General features: G+C 42.3%; 1 pseudogene; it reads left to right on the top strand.

The window, feature by feature from the left end:
• Window positions 1-8,558: 8,558 nt before the first annotated feature.
• On the top strand, window positions 8,559-8,676 carry LOC126204561 (5S ribosomal RNA; annotated as a pseudogene).
• Window positions 8,677-18,591: the final 9,915 nt, after the last annotated feature.

Below are 18,591 nucleotides of genomic sequence, written 5' to 3' on the forward strand. Positions count from 1 at the left end.
AACACAATCTCTGTTCAACGTGACGGTCTTACTCCAGTTTACTTTGAGGGCCTGTATGACCACATACTCTACTGGTCGATGTCGGAGCCAAAGTGTTGCTGCATCAATAACTTACCCATCATCGCCGGCCGCTGTGGCCGAGTGGTTCTAGGCGCTTCAGTCCGGAACCGCGCTGCTGATACGGTTGCAGGTTCGAATCTTGCCTCGGCATGGATGTGTGTGATGTCCTTAGGTTAGTCAGGTTTAAGTAGTTCTCAGTCTAGGGGACTGATGACCTCAGATGACAGGTCCCATAGTGCTCAGAGCCATTTGAACCATTTTTTTTTTGCTTAAAGCCCATTGAACATCCCATTATCCAAGTACTGCTTCCCGTGGAGTGCATCGTTCATTGGGCCAAATAGATTGAAGTCGGAAGGTACGTGATCCGGGCTGTAGGGTGGATGAGGAAGAACAGTCCAATGAAGTTTTGTGAGCTCCTTTCGGGTGCGCAAAATTGTGGGAGGCCTTGTGTTGTCATGGAGGAGGAGAAGTTCGTTAACAGAAAACCTGTGCACTGTTGTTTATAAAAAGTATCTAGCCTATGTCCATATGAATGTTTATTAGATTGTGCTGTCAAAACCTGAAGTAAATAGGTCACGAACTTTTCCAGATTTTTGTTAACAACGTTAAACGACGTCATGTCTTTATATTGTAGAATAGATTATACATGATATGTATTCGCAGTATTCTGGGTTCGAGCCCCGACCCAACACAAATTTTCAGTCTCGTCGTTCCCTTATACAGCTGATTGTTGTTTTTAATACATTTTACGTAATTCATAACGGCCGTAGTCGCCACAGCGCCTATTCCTTCAGACATCCATGCATGTCCGAAGAAATATTACACCGTCCTTCGTAACAACACCGGCACTGCTATATCGTAGTATAGGTAAGTTTATACGTCTACGAAAATCAGTTGATTTCGGCTTCTGCAACAATTAACAAACAACTGATCAGACAACTGATCAGTATATACTGTTGCTGATTTTAATAATGGACTTTGCTCGTATTTTTATCAGTTACGCACTGATCACATAATGCCGTTAGAGATTACAATCAGCTGCGTGTTGCAGACGAATAGACTTTTATCTAATACTCTCAGCCTGATTATAGAACACATGACCTAAATAAATTATTTGTACTGTGAAATCTAGTTCTATGAAATTATTGTAAATAATTCAGAAAAATGTGTGGCTGGATTTCGTAGGTTTGGCCTTTCTCAACAGAGTAACTCTTAGCGAGGTTGATGTGGCAAGAAGTATAGTGTGTCAGACTACTGTTTAATGGTGTACCTAAAAGTGGCAGGTCAGTTCCCACCTCCCTCCCCCAACCCACCCCAATCCCACCTCACTCCATCTATTATTAAAAAAATACGAATTACGATCTTCGTAAACCGTTCTAACACCATGCCCTGGTACGCAAACTCAAGTATCAAATTGATATTAGTTTGACGATACTGACTATAATAACACCAAGTGTATCAGAAGCTGTTTTCTGTGATGTTTATTCATATTATCAGCAATGTCAAAAGAATCTAAAAATAAATACAGATAGTAGTTGCGTGCTTGTGAACCTTACCTACCTGGCAGCAAAATAATATAAACCAATCTCATACAAACTACATTCTCTGATACAGATACGCTGGAAATACCGACTGTGTTTATTGATCAACAACACATTCATGTATTTTTGAGTTTTCATTTAGTAACAAACTGTCCTTCGTTTCCTTCACTGCTATTAAAACAACTTTTGTGTTTCAGCAAGTTGAATGGCAGTAGTAGTTTATTTTCGATTGCCATGAGCTTGCAGTGTTTCCTGTTTTGTAGCTATGTGCAAAGCCACAACACATTGAACACTAAAACACATGTGGTAGGTGCACAGGACACAGTGACCCCCACTGCTTTACACTCTATTGGGGGACAAAATGCATACAAAACTTCTGTTCTGAGCGTCCATACAAACTAGGTTCTTGAAAATTTAATACCTGCGACTTAGACAAGATATGAAACTTCTTGTCAGAGGAAAACTTTTTTGTCGGATCAAGACGTGTACTCGGGACTTTTGCCTTTCGCAGACAAGTGCTCTGTGGTCCCAAGTTTGAGTCTCGGTCTGGCCCACAGTTTTAATCTGCCAGTAAGTTTCATATAAGCGCATACTCCGCTGCAGATTGAAAATTTCGTTCTAGTTTATGCAAAACATTAATGCTATTATTAACTCAATGAAATATCTTGTTTGAACATAATGTTTTCGTATATGCATGAATAAGTTAATTAAATTATTTAATTGTGTTTAATTTGTTAAAATACAGCAATACGTAAAATCTGCCAGATGTTCAGCTGATGGATGAGAAGAATATTTTCTGGCTTTAAGTAATACAAATCTGCCAGAATCAGCCGAAAATCGGCTGAGTTGGCAACACTGTACTGGCGGAAGCAAAGCTGTGAGGGCAGGTCTTGGGGCGTGCATGGATAGCTCATTGTCAGTCGATTGCCGCGACGGTAACTCGGCGTGTTCGGTCAGGAAAAGTGAAGTATTCTACGATGAACTTGAATGTGTGTTCTTTAACATCCGCCCAGATCGAATGACGAACAAAATGTAGGAAAAAAGTCGGTTGAACACTTGCCTGCGAAATGCAAAGGTTCCGAGTTCGGGTGCTGGTCCAGTTCACAGTTTTAATCTGCCAGAAACTTTCATATCAGCGTACACTCCGCTGCAAAGTGAAAAATACATTCTGAAGTCGAGATGTTTTTCTGAAGTAGACATCGCTGTACCAGGAACGAGTCAGAGAAGACCTACAGCAGCGGTTCTCAACCTTTTTCGGCTTGCGAACCCCTTCTACAACGATCTGAGTTGGGTGAACCACTGACTTCTGAATATAAATACAGTAGACATGGATAACATTTAATACCAAGCAAGAGGTTTAATAATCTTAAATTAACTTTACCCTTAACCTGTTAAAACCCTTAATTACTATAATTACAGCTTAAAACTTACGCAACATGTAGGCCTAGTTGCAGCAATAAATACAAGTTTTCATTGTAATTAATCACCATTTCCTTGGAATACAGTGAGAAGGTTGTGTCTGCCTTCAATGGCAGAGAGCTTTCAATTTTTTTTTCCTTTATTGTTATTTGTTCACCTTATACAAAGGCGGGCTGGCAGCGGGTTACACCTACTCCGCTCTTCAGCCACAAGAACGACAAGAAATGAGAAAAAGGAGACAGAAAAGTAACAAATCGGAGGTTAATAAACAGGAGATACAAGAAATAAAAAACATGAAGCCGTTCACACTCGACGAAAACACATGAAAATACCGTCGGCACTGCACACAAACACTGACGAACGAGGCGGTACAAGTGAACGAGGAGCGTGGGGGCGAAAAACACTACATCACAATCACGGCGGCACAGACACTAAACTGATGGCGACGATCTCCCGTGCGCGAATGTCCACTTAGCGTGTGCGAGTCCGGAGACCTGCCAAGAGGGGAGGAAGGTGGTGGAGGAGGGAGAGAGGAGAGCAGACATGCCAATGGCAGGGGAGTTGGGGGGGGGGAGGAACGAAGGGAGGAGGGGATTGGGAAGCCCGAGGGAGGAGGGGGGAGGGAGGGGAGGATGGAGGGAAGGAGAGAGAAGGGAGAGAGGGTGCCTAAAGGAAAGTACACGGGAAGTGGGAGGGGAGGATCAAAGTTGATAGGAGGGGTAGATGGAGGGGAGTAAGGTCGTACAGGATCCGCGTGGGGGAAGGGAGACGGATGCGATAGGCGAGGCGAAGAGCACAGCGTTCTAGGATCTGAAGGGATTTGTAAAAGGTCGGGGGAGCGGAGATCCAGGCAAGGTGGGCGTAGCAAAGGATAGGACGAATAAAGGATTTATAGGTATGGAGGATGCAAGGTCCGTAAAAAAAAATAAGGTTGAGCAGTAAGCGTTCTGTCCTGCCATTGGCTGAGGCTGTGACGTCACGAAGGAACCGCCGCTGCCTCTGGAACAGCGCTACAAGATGCAGCCCGCGCATTTAAGCGATGTATTTGTGAAGTGTTTGTTTTTACAGAAATAGTAAAAGGTAAATTGTTATTCTGCTATTTCTAGAAAGTTACTGCTATTTTGTAGCTTGTGCAGCTTTAAACATACACTCCTGAGTGCTGACCTTAATAAAATCAAGCGTCTATAGATCAAACTATACAAAAATAAGTGCAAAGTACAGTTTGTTTTGCAGTACTCTACGAAGTAAACGTTCGAAATGAGCATTCAATTTTCCCTCTCTGGGAAAAGTGTTAACTTATAGACAAGCTCTCTGTACCGCTCATTTATATTCTGTTTACATCATGTCTACAAAAACACTGTCGTTTTCACTCAAGAAATTATGTAATTGCCTTATTTGTAGGAAGCATTTGAATTACCTACCTGAACTGACACACACGCACACACACACACACACACACACACACACACACACACGCACACACACACACACACACACACACATTCTTAATTTTCTCACACTTCAAACCTTGGGCTTCTATTTTTATCAAGGTGGATGTATAATGTTTGCCCTAGTTGTTAAAATTCACTTATATAAAAGGGCATTGAATAAAAAAAAGTGCTGCAAAATACGATTTACAGGAAATAGTGGTAAATTAACTTACCGAGTCCGCCGTTTAGCAAAGTTGGTATGTAGTGTGGGAAACAATAAGCCAATCCTTGGCACTGTCAGTGTAGAGTCTTTCTAGTTGTGAAACAAACACAGTCAGAGGACCTTCACTTCTTTCACTAAGTTTATATATTATTTAACTTTCACAAATATTGTTTATTTACATTCTAAAGCGATGACAAATACCACTTCCTTGCTTTCCGTTGCTGAGCGGCAACTGCTTTCTTCGACTTGTCCTTTGCAGACAGCCAACGCAGTCGGATAAATGTTGTCGTCCTAGTGTAAATCTTAATGATTTCTGGGTGAATAGTGGAGAATCTCTCGGTAAGTATAGCGCACAGGTTCTTGATGACACCAGTTTCCCTGGACAAACTGTCGTGACCATGGATCTGGGCAAAAATTAATTCAAATTTGCTAATTGTTTCGAGCCACGTTTCTGAAGGCACAAGCAAACCCCCACGAGAAACCATGCCCAGCCATCCTCTCGATGTCTCCTCAGGCAGTGTCAGTAACTCTCCAGTGGGTGTGGCCAGTGATCTGTCATACTGTCTGCATCGATAAGCTACATATCCAGCAAGATATTTAAATCCTTCAGTGCTACAATCAGAAGCCAGTGACATTGGAGGCACATCGGATTCTCCTATTCCAAAATCTAAATCTTCTATCTCCTTCTCTCCTTCAACCATTGCCAACTCCTCAGACATATCAGGCAGGATATTGCCAAAAACAATTGCAGTCACGAATCTTCCTTCTTCATCTGGCTCAACAGACGATCCGTTTGCTCCCAACAACAACAGTCTTATCCGGCTCTTTACCTCGAATGGCGATGGATGATCATAAAAACGTCTACAAAGATAACCAAACGGAAACAACAACACGCATGAAACACAACACGGACGAACCACGACAACACAAAGCTCAGACGTACACTTCGCGCGCGCCAAGAGCTGTTCCTCAATGACGTCATGCGCAGAACGTCAGAAATGGGTTTGCTTCTGCGCAGCAGTTACTGTTCCCTCGTGTGGAGGATGGTGGAGGGGTCCAGACCCCATGTACGGCCGGAAAGGAGCTTGAGGATACGAAGTCGGGAGCGAGCCTTGGCTTGGATTGTCCAGGAGAGGCGACAGTCGAGGGTGACGCCAAGGTACTTAAGGGTGGGGAGAGCTTTCAAGTCAGAAGCCACAGACGTTAACCCTAACGTCCCAGGTGCAGTCTCACAGAACGCTAGCGTTTATTGTTACTTTTGTTACTTTGTTGTTGATGCATAATGGTGGGGCAAGAGATTACAGCGTTGCCTAGTTGTTCTTTCCTGAAGCTGCCGTTGTTTCCTTTGTCAGTAGCCATTTGAATGTGATGCGGACCTTTATGGGAATATACAGGCTGTCCCGCGGGAAATAGTTCATTTTCGATTCGCCAGCCTGCTGAGTGTTGATGTGCTTGCGCCATCTACCGCTTCTAGTCGGACCCACATAGTACTTCATTCAATTCTGTTTGACCTCGGCAGGTGCATGTCCGACGCGCAATGCCACGAGGAAGAGACCTACATTTCGGCGTTGTGGACAGCCTGACAATATCCAAGTGGATAAAATACTTTCGTGGGACGGGCTATGTAACCAATGTGAAGCATAAGGAACCTGAAATGACAGTTCCAACGTCGAAAATTATCAGATGAGTTAGTGACTCTACAGAGAAGTTTACAGTGTTTCGTTCTTCGCAAATCCAGACCACTACAAATTTCCCACGCGTTTTTGCAGATCGATTGGGAAACACTATTTAAAGTTTCAACCTTATAGACAGCAAGTGGCTCAATTCAGATAAAGTCAGTAGGCAAAATTTCTACAAATCATTATTGGACAGATCTGATCACGATGACGTATTTCTGACAAATCTGGCGATATCTGATGACCAAAATGTTTGTCTAAATGTGTTTGTCAATTAAAAAAACTTCCGATATTACTCGGACAAAGTTCATTCATGAAAAATCCCTGGATAAAAGCAAAGATCGTCGCCTGGTGCGCTATTGGACAGTCCATCAGAATCGCTGGGCCACTTTTTTAAGACAACAACTCACCAATGAGAGTCAACTGCGACCAACATGCGGCCGTGACTAACAATTTCTTCATTCCACAGCTGTAGAGAGATTGCCATCTAAACGCGACATGGTTTCAGGAAGATGGAGCTCGTTAATACGCGTAAATTGTGGATGGGTATGTGGTCTTGAAACCAAAGACCAAAATCTAAAATAAGAAGGAAAAGGGGCCCTGTCAAGCGTGGCTGTCTGCACTTTGGGAACACTAACTCCAGCTATTTTATTCTCTCGATCACGGAGTTATTCAAATGGTTCAAATGGCTCTGAGCACTATGGGACTTAACATCTGTGGTCATCAGTCCCCTAGAACTTAAAACTACTTAAACCTAACTAACCTAAGGACATCACACACATCCATGCCCGAGGCAGGATTCGAACCTGCGACCGTAGCAGTCGCGCGGTTCCGGACTGCGCGCCTAGAACCGCTAGACCACCGCGGCCGGCACGGAGTTATTCCATTAGACATATAATTTGTCAACGCGCTTGCTCAGGTCTGGTGTTGTTTGTGCCTCTTCTCACATTTAGGTTATGTGTTTTTGCCCTTAAATGTCGCATTCTTCTGAGAGCGTGGCTTATTGAGATCCTCGTCGCCGGCCGTTGTGACCGAGCGATTCTAGGCGCTACAGCCTGGAAACGCGCGACCGCTACGGTCGCAGGTTCGAATCCTGCCTCGGGCATGGATGTGTGTGATGTCCTTAGGTTAGTTAGGTTTAAGTAGTTAAGTTCTAGGGGACTGATGACCTCAGAAGTTAAGTCCCATAGTGCTCAGAACCATTTGAACCATTTGAGAATACCATAAGGAAAAGATGTGAACATTTTCTTGTTTCCCTTGCTCCTGAGTTACAACGCCGCTTGCCCCAAAATGTAAACGTGTTGCAAAAAGTATCCTTAATTGCTCCAAGAGAACACTTGAGAGTGATAAAAGAAACAATAGTATCAGTGGCTAAGGAAATGTGCTTGTCAGACACTAAAGTAACAAAAATTGATTTTCAGTAGTCCAATCTCACTACTGTCCAATGGAAACAAATCAATAATAATGCGGCACTCTGGAATGAAATTAAGTCATACAGAGATCCTTTCCAAGAACTCTGAGATCTGGCTGTTACGCTTGTGGTTTTACCATGGTCCAATGCAGAGGTGAAAAGGGCCTTTAGCCAACTAAATTTGATAAAACCGTCTCTCCGAAACAGACTAATTACTATTACGGTGAACGCCGTAATTACAATAAGAGATAGTCTTAATCGCGTTGGTAAGTGCTGTCACGATTACGAGGTGCCGGAGAACGTTCTCGAAGAAATCGCCACCATGACAGTATACTCCCCCGGGATATCCCAGTACTTCAGCAGTGGATGCGGAAGATAACCTACTGCAGGATGAAGACTGAAACGAAATACTGTGGCTTGAACTACATTAATGTGATGAGTGTAATCTGAACTTAGCAAACTTCCTTTTACTGGTAGTAATAGTAATAATAATAATAATAGAAATAATAATCTGGGTGTCGTCTGGTTCTCAACCTTAGGCGTAACATGATGCTCCTGTCCCCCCGGAATCCGATGACCAGGTAAACCCAGCCTTGCGACTGGTGCCCGGGGTAGTGGATTCATTCCTTGTGTTATCATCATGTTTGGTTTTCAAGTTGAAAACTAACTTGGTGGTGGTTCTTCCGAGGAAAGATCACGAGGAATACGACTTGATTGTTGAGATCAAGAAGATTATTACACACAAAACAAAGACATTTCATCGGTACACTTAATACTAATACTCTCTTCAAACTGGGTGGCAACGGCCTTGTCGCAGTGGATACACCGGTTCCCGTGAGATCACCAAAGTTAAGCGCGGTCGGGCGTGGTCGGCACTTGGATGGGTGACCATCCGGGCCACCATGTGCTGTTGCCATTTTTCGGGGTGCACTCGGCCTCGGGATGCCAACTGAGGAGCTACTCGACCGAATAGTAGCGGCTCCGGTCAAAGAAAACCGTCATAACGACCGGGAGAGCGGTGTGCTGACCACACGCCCCTCCTATCCGCATCCTCATCTGAGAATGACACGGCGGTCGGATGGTCCCGATGGGCCACTTGTGGCCTGAAGACGGAGTGCTTTTCTTCAAACTGGGCAAGATCAAACAACTTACAGACGTGCTGCAAAAATTCCAGATCAAAATCCTTGCAATCCAGGAAAACCATTTTGACACAGACAACTACAGGGTCTACAAAGGAAAACCAGCAGTTAAAACTAATGAGAAAGGTCTCAAACAGTTTGGTACAGCATTTGTAGTCCACAAATCTATCAGCGACTCTGTCATTGACTTCCAGTCTGCCTCAGAACGTATATCACCGCTCTCTGTCCAATCGGCCAACAAATTATATATCTTGATCAACGCACACGCACCCACAAATAACTACAACAAGAAGAACCCCCAGAAAGTGGATGACTTCTGGAATGACCTTGAAGAGACGACAAAGAAAATTGCCAAACACCATGTAATAATCTTGTTAGGCGACTTTAACGCACAATTAGGCAAAGAGAAAAAATACAGGAAAATCACCGGAATCCATACAGCTCACAAGAGAACTAACAAGAATGGGGAAAGATTGATAAGCTTTTGCGAAAATTTCTGCCTCGTAATTATGTCAACACAATTTAAAAAACCCAACAAGAAACTGTATACTTCAAAGTCGCCCAACACAATGTTGGGTGAATTCCAGATAGACCATGTGGCCATCTCTAAGAGGAACACAACAGAGATTCTGAATGTGAAAACGAGAAGACGATTTTTTGAATCAGACCACCATCTTCTACAGATAAAGACCAGATTACAACCTAATAGAAAAAAAGCCAAAACTAAACAAATTGCTGAGACCAGACCCCGAATACATAAAACTCAACAAGGAAAACGTCTTACAGGAAATCAGTCAGACAAACATCACAAACTGGACAGAACTTGTGGACGTCCTCAAATCCGCGAAGAAATTGGGTCAACCCCCGAGAAGGAGAAAACAGGTGATGGAATATAATATGTGACCAAGCAATAGAAGAAAGGACCAATGCCTGGAAAAAACTTCAATAGTCACAAAGCATCAGAAAAATGGCAACAATTTCTAGTAATCCGAAAACAAACAACGAAAACAATTCGGAGGGAAAAAGGAAATTATGACAAACGGCGACTAGATGAGATAGCACAAGACTTTAAGAAGAACAACACCAGGAATTTTTATAAGACGTTAAAAGAACCTATTGCACGATACCAGCCACCCAATCTTTGCTTCAAGAAACCAGATGGTTCACTAGAAACTAACACGAAGAATAACTGTCAAATCCTCGCAGACTATTTCAACAAACTTCTCAACTGCGAAATACCTACTGAGGATATTCAGTACCAGACATCTACACCAAATCCCGACGCTAAACCACCAAACGAAATATCAGAAATTATCAAGACGCTGAAAAACAATAGAGCCCCAGGAGAAGATGGAATTATTGCAGAACTATGGAAGTTAAATGATGAAAGATTAACAGGAAAAATCCACAAAATCATATTAAACATTTGGGAAACAGAACAGAATGGAAATGCGCACTCATACATCCACTCCACAAAAAAGGGGACAAAACTGAACTAAATACACTCCTGGAAATTGAAATAAGAACACCGTGAATTCATTGTCCCAGGAAGGGGAAACTTTATTGACACATTCCTGGGGTCAGATACATCACATGATCACACTGACAGAACCACAGGCACATAGACACAGGCAACAGAGCATGCACAATGTCGGCACTAGTACAGTGTATATCCACCTTTCGCAGCAATACAGGCTGCTATTCTCCCATGGAGACGATCGTAGAGATGCTGGATGTAGTCCTGTGGAACGGCTTGCCATGCCATTTCCACCTGGCGTCTCAGTTGGACCAGCGTTCGTGCTGGACGTGCAGACCGCGTGAGACGACCTTTCATCCAGTCCCAAACATGCTCAATGGGGGACAGATCCGGAGATCTTGCTGGCCAGGGTAGTTGACTTACACCTTCTAGAGCACGTTGGGTGGCACGGGATACATGCGGACGTGCATTGTCCTGTTGGAACAGCAAGTTCCCTTGCCGGTCTAGGAATGGTAGAACGATGGGTTCGATGACGGTTTGGATGTACCGTGCACTATTCAGTGTCCCCTCGACGATCACCAGTGGTGTACGGCCAGTGTAGGAGATCGCTCCCCACACCATGATGCCGGGTGTTGGCCCTGTGTGCCTCGGTCGTATGCAGTCCTGATTGTGGCGCTCACCTGCACGGCGCCAAACACGCATACGACCATCATTGGCACCAAGGCAGAAGCGACTCTCATCGCTGAAGACGACACGTCTCCATTCGTCCCTCCATTCACGCCTGTCGCGACACCACTGGAGGCGGGCTGCACGATGTTGGGGCGTGAGCGGAAGACGGCCTAACGGTGTGCGGGACCGTAGCCCAGCTTCATGGAGACGGTTGCGAATGGTCCTCGCCGATACCCCAGGAGCAACAGTGTCCCTAATTTGCTGGGAAGTGGCGGTGCGGTCCCCTACGGCACTGCGTAGGATCCTACGGTCTTGGCGTACATCCGTGCGTCGCTGCGGTCCGGTCCCAGGTCGACGGGCACGTGCACCTTCCGCCGACCACTGGAGACAACATCGATGTACTGTGGAGACCTCACGCCCCACGTGTTGAGCAATTCGGCGGTACGTCCACCCGGCCTCCCGCATGCCCACTATACGCCCTCGCTCAAAGTCCGTCAACTGCACATACGGTTCACGTCCACGCTGTCGCGGCATGCTACCAGTGTTAAAGACTGCGATGGAGCTCCGTATGCCACGGCAAACTGGCTGACACTGACGGCGGCGGTGCACAAATGCTGCGCAGCTAGCGCCATTCGACGGCCAACACCGCGGTTCCTGGTGTGTCCGCTGTGCCGTGCGTGTGATCATTGCTTGTACAGCCCTCTCGCAGTGTCCGGAGCAAGTATGGCGGGTCTGACACACCGGTGTCAATGTGTTCTTTTTTCCATTTCCAGGAGTGTAATTACAGGCCTATCTCACTCATGCTGGTCACCTATAAAATCCTATCAAAAGTTCTCATGAATAGATTAGAAGAACAAGCTGACCCACAAATAGGAGAATACCAGGCTGCTTTTCGCAAGGGACGATCCTGCATAAAACAGATCTGGAATCTGAAAATGATTCTCCAGATGAGAAACACCCGAAACACAGTGGTCACTTTTGTAGATTTTAAAAAGGCCTACGACTCAATAGACAGAGTAGCGCTCTGCAACACGCTGGAAGAATTCAGCATTGACAGAAAGACAAGAGCAATCATTCGGCAAACATTAACTGAAACAGTCTCCAAGGTAAAATTTATGGGGGATATCTCTGAACCATTTGAAATCCAAACTGGAGTGCGACAGGGTGACGGACTTTCACCATTACTCTTTAATATCATTCTTGAAAAAATTATCAGGTCATGGTAAAAAGAAGTCAAAGGAATCCAAATTGGCATTAGAAAAGATAATAGATTCAATGTGAAATGTTTGGCTTTTGCAGATGGCCTTGCAATCCTCACAAATAATAGGAAAGAAGCCACTAACGCCATAGAGAAGTTACACGAAATTGCTCAAAGAACTGGCCTGCAAATTTCATATGAGAAAACCCAGTACATAGAAAGAGTGCCACAAGACAAATTACCTATTGTGACAACCCATGGGAAAATCGTACAAGTACCACATTTTAAGTACCTGGGAGAAATCATCCAGCCATCAGGGATCGACCTAAAGGCCAATGAGGAAAGAATAAAAAAACTACAGAAAGCATATAAACTCACGTGGAACTATTATAACAGAAAGTCCATATCCATTAACGCAAAATTGAGGCACTACAACACTGTCGTACTTCTGGAGGCACTGTATGCATCTGAAACAACACAAATAGGTGGGCAAACTAAAATCAGAGAAATAGAGAAACAAGAAAGGAAAATTCTCAGGAAAATGTTTGGCCCAATACAAGAGCAAGGAATCTGGAAGAAGAGACCAACATCAGAATTATATAAATACATAGACATAATTAAGGATACAATAAGGAAAAGAAGAATGCAGTTCTACGGACATATCCACAGGATGAATGAAAACAGAATTTCAAAGCGAATTCTTAAAGTCATCAACTCAGGCAGGGGAAAAACAAAATGGATAAAAGAAGTTGAAGAGGACCTCAGACAAGCACACATAACAGTAAACGATGCAGAAAACAGAACTGAATTCAGGAACATCATCAAAACATAAATTTGACACCACAACACAGAAGAGACCAGGATGCAAATGGACAGCGGAGCGAAAGAAACAACACAGTGAACACATGAAGAAAATTTGGGCTCAGAAAAAACATAAACAATTATCATAAAGGAACTCAAGTTCAAACGCTCTCTTTAAATGGGAATAATCGAAAATAATAATAATAATAGAAATAATATGCCATGATGATGACAAAAACTTTCTTTGTAAGTTATCAGTGCTTTGAAATTTCATTTTCAGGAGGGTAAATAACAATAATAAGCATTTAGCGGAATTTTAACATCAGTTTAGCAGAATAAATTTTTCTGTGTTGGCAACGCTGGTAATAATGCTGCAGTTAAAGCACTGTCGACCTTTATGTGTCATTGCCGAATCCCAAGACCCTTCTGCCTTCGTTGGCCGAAGTTCGATGCATCGTACATTATGATCATTGATCAAGATGCTAATCCATTACAACGACGTTAACGGACAGAAAACGTTTGGTCAAATTTTCTGAAGTTGCACCTAATATTTGGTGCCTCTCATTTGGCACACTGGGCGGCTGCCGCAATTGTCTCATACACTGTAGAACCCAAGCTAGGCTTCAACTGCATATTATGTTATTGTTTTGGATTACATGCACATTGTTGTGCAGCACTATTAAAGCCCTGGAAATAGCACATCGGTGACGTAACGTTATCTGTCCTTTCGAATGTTTGACAAGTGCATTATACTTAATTCTGTTTTATTAAAATACAGTTGTATTACTAACTAGCAGAAGAATTTTGAGTACATGTTCGCATCCCTTATATATTGTTACGTATTTGCGCCACAGTGTTATGGGCAGTGGTGATGTGCTTTACATTGTTAACACATCGCGTCTATCCATCACTGTTGATCTACCACCACAAGAAACGTCGTAAATCGCTCATTGAAAGTTGTACGACAGTCAACTCCCGAAATCTGACAGCTTGATCGGAACAGGAAGAAAACCTAATATGTGGTACGACTTTTAAGTATCGTCTTTCCTTCACTTTACAGTCGTTTGCAGTATTATGTATGAAAATATAGATGGAAGTAGTTCTAGATACGATCACCCTCATTGTAATCTCAGTTGTAGTTGGTTTCCCTACCAAGAGAGGGCAGCACCATGCCTGGCAGGAAGAGACATCCTCGGCAGACTCAGGAACTACTCCGGCAGGCGACAAACCGCCGGACTCATCCATCGGAAAATTCTAGTGTACAAAATCACTGCCACGTGTTCGACGTTCCCTCAACTAACCTGTAGCCTAAACGATTTGTTAAACTATCCCCACACACGCCATCGCCGGATGCCTCAAAACATTAAGAGGAGAAATCTATGAACGCCGTAGACATCCTCTCCGGATACAAACAAAACAGAATCACCTGTTTTTTGTCCGAGGAGCAAGTAGGAAAACTGGAGTTTAAAAATCTTGTACGAAGAAAAAAATCATTGGAAAATTGTGCATTCAGAAATACATAGGCGTTACAGTGCACATCACCTCTTGGGCCGTACTGTCTGAAAGAAGGCAAGATGTCTTACAGTGTTGATATGTATAATTAGGCGCTTCCAGTTTTCTATAAATTAAAAGTGAAATATGTTCAAATTGTAAATGGGAAGGTAACTGTGTAGTACAGCTATGCTATTCATGCACAGTAAAATTAAAAAACTTCAGTGAAGTATCTCCGAAATAAAAACCAAATTAAAAGTTCCTGATGCACGTGTGTGTTGTGTTCTGATGAGATACACAAAAATAGAAGGAACTGAAAACGCTCCGAAAGATATTACAAAAGTATTAGTTTCAGAAAATTATGTGTTGACGGAGAAAGTAGGAAAACTAAAAACTGAACTCCAAAGAAGAGAAAAACCGTTGGTAGATATTGAAGCTAAGCCAAACTTCGTATTTGCTACTGTTAAAAGTGTTAAAAACCGAAAAATTAAGAACAGTTATAAAACAAAGAAATAACAGTAAAAAAAGATTTCTGTTGTAACTGGACGTAGAAAAAAACGTATAAAACATCGAAATATCATTAGACGGCAGATATTCGGAAATTTGAAGCTATTGTGTGCAAATACAGTTTAAAGGCATCTGGCTCTGTAATCCCAGAAACTCCATTACTAGAAATAACAAGTTTGACGAAATTTAACGAAGTAACAAATTCGAGAAATGACAGCTTTGTTGTGCTGTTAGGTGATTCAAATGACATACCTAACAATGAGACGTCAAAGGCAACCATACAAATGAAAAAGTGCTGAACTAAGCTAACTCATACAACTGAAAGCATAGTGAACGAGCATCACACCCGGACCTAGGGCGGGCAAAACAGGCTATCTGCCCTGGGCGGCAATTTCAGGGGCGCCAAACTCGTATTCTTGAAGACAAAAACTTTGTTTCACAAAGCGGATAGCGTCAAGCCCACATTGGTCTATCGATTATTCATATGATTTTGAAAGACATCCCAGTTTATTTTTGAATATTTTTAAACACATTCTAAGTTGACTTCCGGGGAATCATAAGTCGGTTTTTGAATGAGTGCATAGTGTATGTGAAGTCTCTCCCAGGGGAATCCCCGTCTTATCTAGAAATAAAAAGCTTTCCCGCAGACAAAAGGGGACGGGGCTTACGAGTTGAGCCGAATGAAACCGAACGAATGAACGTCAATTGCCGTTTGCTTATATGGTTGGTTGGGTGTGCGAACGATCAGAGTTGTTACAATTATTAGCTGAATCCTAGATTCAGACTACCGGAGTGGAAATAAACGACTAACAGGATTACGTATTATCTTCTCAGTGTATCCAAGAAAATGAAATTTTGACAGAAAATTTTTGCCAGAACGCAACACTACTAGGGGCCAGATGTACAGTCCCCGATTAGCAGCCGCGTAAGTTCTATTCTAGGAATAGCGCGAAAACATGTTGTAAGAACACGTTATAACGCCTTACCGGAGAATAAACACAGGATAACCAAACCGGTGATCCTGGCAGGGTTAGTGGAGTTGACCGGAGAATAAGTTCTGACAATGACAGGAATACTTACATAATTGGTGATGACAAGATTGTTTGCTAGAACGAGGAAAGAGAAGAAATGGGTACATCAAACAACTTATATGGAAGACTATGACGATTAAAAAGTTATATAGAAATTTCGTACTGCTGCGTTTCGATCTATTGCCTGAGAAACTGGAGCGAATGAATGAAAAGTGAAACTATTTCCTAACATAAAACTTCTTGCTTGTAGTAGGCCTAATAGGCATTTGATATTGGTACTTCGTGACTTATAATCTGTCGTGTTATTTGTGTAAATGAGATACATAAAACTTTTGCCAAAAAGTCTAGCTTATTTGGCGTGTGTTACAACTGCTGCAATATGAGGAAGACCTATGTGTTTTATCTAGCAGACAGTAACCAAATAAACGTAATCAAATCGAAAAAGCACAGCAGCCCTGGGTACTATTCGTATTAACAGTTTATTCAGTGTTAGACAACGACATTTTGATTTTTCATGTAGCAAAACATTTGACGAACTTTGATGAAGTAATAGATTCTTTTGCAGAAAGGAAAGCACATTGTGTAAAGCTCTAACAAGCTCAGAAAGAAAAAACGCTGGACACTAAGGATTGAAGAAATGTGCAGTGTCGCTTTTCTCTAGTGTTTACTGACTTAATGTTTCCTATATTTAATTTTGTGTCACTTAATCCAGAAAGTTATTAGCTAACAAAAAAATGGCTCTGAGCGCTATGGGACTTGACATCTATGGTCATCAGTGCCCTAGAACTTAGAACTACTTAAACCTAACTAACCTAAGGACATCACACAACACCCAGTCATCACGAGCCAGAGAAAATCCTTGACCCCTATTAGCTAACAGGTAATAAAATTTTCTGAAGAGTGCTGATTCTCCCAGTAACAAATAATCCCACAAAGTATTATGAGGTTTTTTTTTCAATTTCCACTGTCCTGAATATAGGTTTGATGGCTTCCATTACAAAATATACACGTTTGAATTCCACAGAGCGTAATTCACATTGACGTTAAACAGAAAAATCCTGTGTGAAGAGGCGTGGCAGTGCGCTTTGCCACACTTAAGGACAAATAACATGTCTTACATTTCCTTGGAGATGTATGTTTTATATTTTAAACTCTTCAGAACGATAAGAACAATTTTTGAAAAATCGACTTCTTTAAAATTTTTTATGTCCTATCTCAAACGCTCGAGGGGGCGGCACTATCAAGTTTTTGCCCCGGTTCGGAAATATTGTAGATGAGGGGCTGACGAGCATATTCGAGAAATACAGAGGGTGGACACAAATATGGAAACACCAAAAACGCGATACACTACCGTGCCTAATATCGTGTAAAAAATCCGTGGACTTCAAAATAGCTTCCAGCAGTCTCGGAATAGAAAATATACAGGTCCCGCATGATTTTCAAGAGAATCTTATACCATATTTCTTTCAAAATAGTGGCAAGTTCAGTTAACGATGATGGTCGTTGTAATCTACCCCTCCCTCACATCATTTGTTGATTGTCACTGACTTCATAATTAACTCTTCTAATAAGCTTCGAGAGAAGTAAGATCTACAATAAACTTTTTACCTATCTTCTTTTCTCGTAGTTGGCTCGAGTTCTTCATGTCTAGGGACTGACTGTTGAAGCTGAAATTTTTGATATTATTGGTTCTCAAGGTTCCAATTGACATTATAAGTTCTGACAGAATTGCCTGAGCAGTTAATTTTATTCGCTCCCATTTTTCTATATCACACTGACTTTACAATTTCCACTTCAAAACCGAAAATTACATTGTTATTGCCAACAAATGAAAACACGTCCGATCATATCAGAGGCATGCCCACTATTAATCCATTCTGCGGTACTAACAATATTCCAAAGATTTTACAAGTTTTCTTGACAAATGAATCTCCACCAATTTATATCACTATTTTATAAATGAATCCAGAAATAGACATAATAAATAACGTAAGATTGCGCAATTAATAATAGGAATTTTAAGTGCACCAGATATTTTGTAATTTCAAATATTTCTAAAAAAAGCAATTTTAACTGCACATACAGAGATAGTTACATAACGATTGTAAAAACGTAAATTAAGAAATTTCATTTTATCGATTATAGCCTGAAATACACCACATCGTGTACAAAATAATATGGAATTCTTTTAGAAAAAAAACCAGCTGAGATCAAAATTTGTAATTATTTTCGGTGGTATAGCCTACTTCTGTTGAGGAAAAGGAGTGGTAGAGGAGGGTGCCCCTTTGCAACGTGCACCCCTGTCTCCAAAGTAGACCATGGTGGCTCAATAATTTTGAGATCTGGTGACTATGGTGCCCAGAGGAGACGCAATACTTGGCCCTGGTGCTCACAAAACCAGTATCTGGCCAATGCATGCTATGTGAACGCGGGCCCTGACGTCTTGGAACACAGCATCACCATTGGGGAACAAACACTGCACCATCGGATAGACCTGACCAGCCGAAATGGTCGCATA

Source organism: Schistocerca nitens, chromosome 9 (assembly GCF_023898315.1).
Source record: "Schistocerca nitens isolate TAMUIC-IGC-003100 chromosome 9, iqSchNite1.1, whole genome shotgun sequence".
Taxonomy (NCBI): domain Eukaryota; kingdom Metazoa; phylum Arthropoda; class Insecta; order Orthoptera; family Acrididae; genus Schistocerca; species Schistocerca nitens.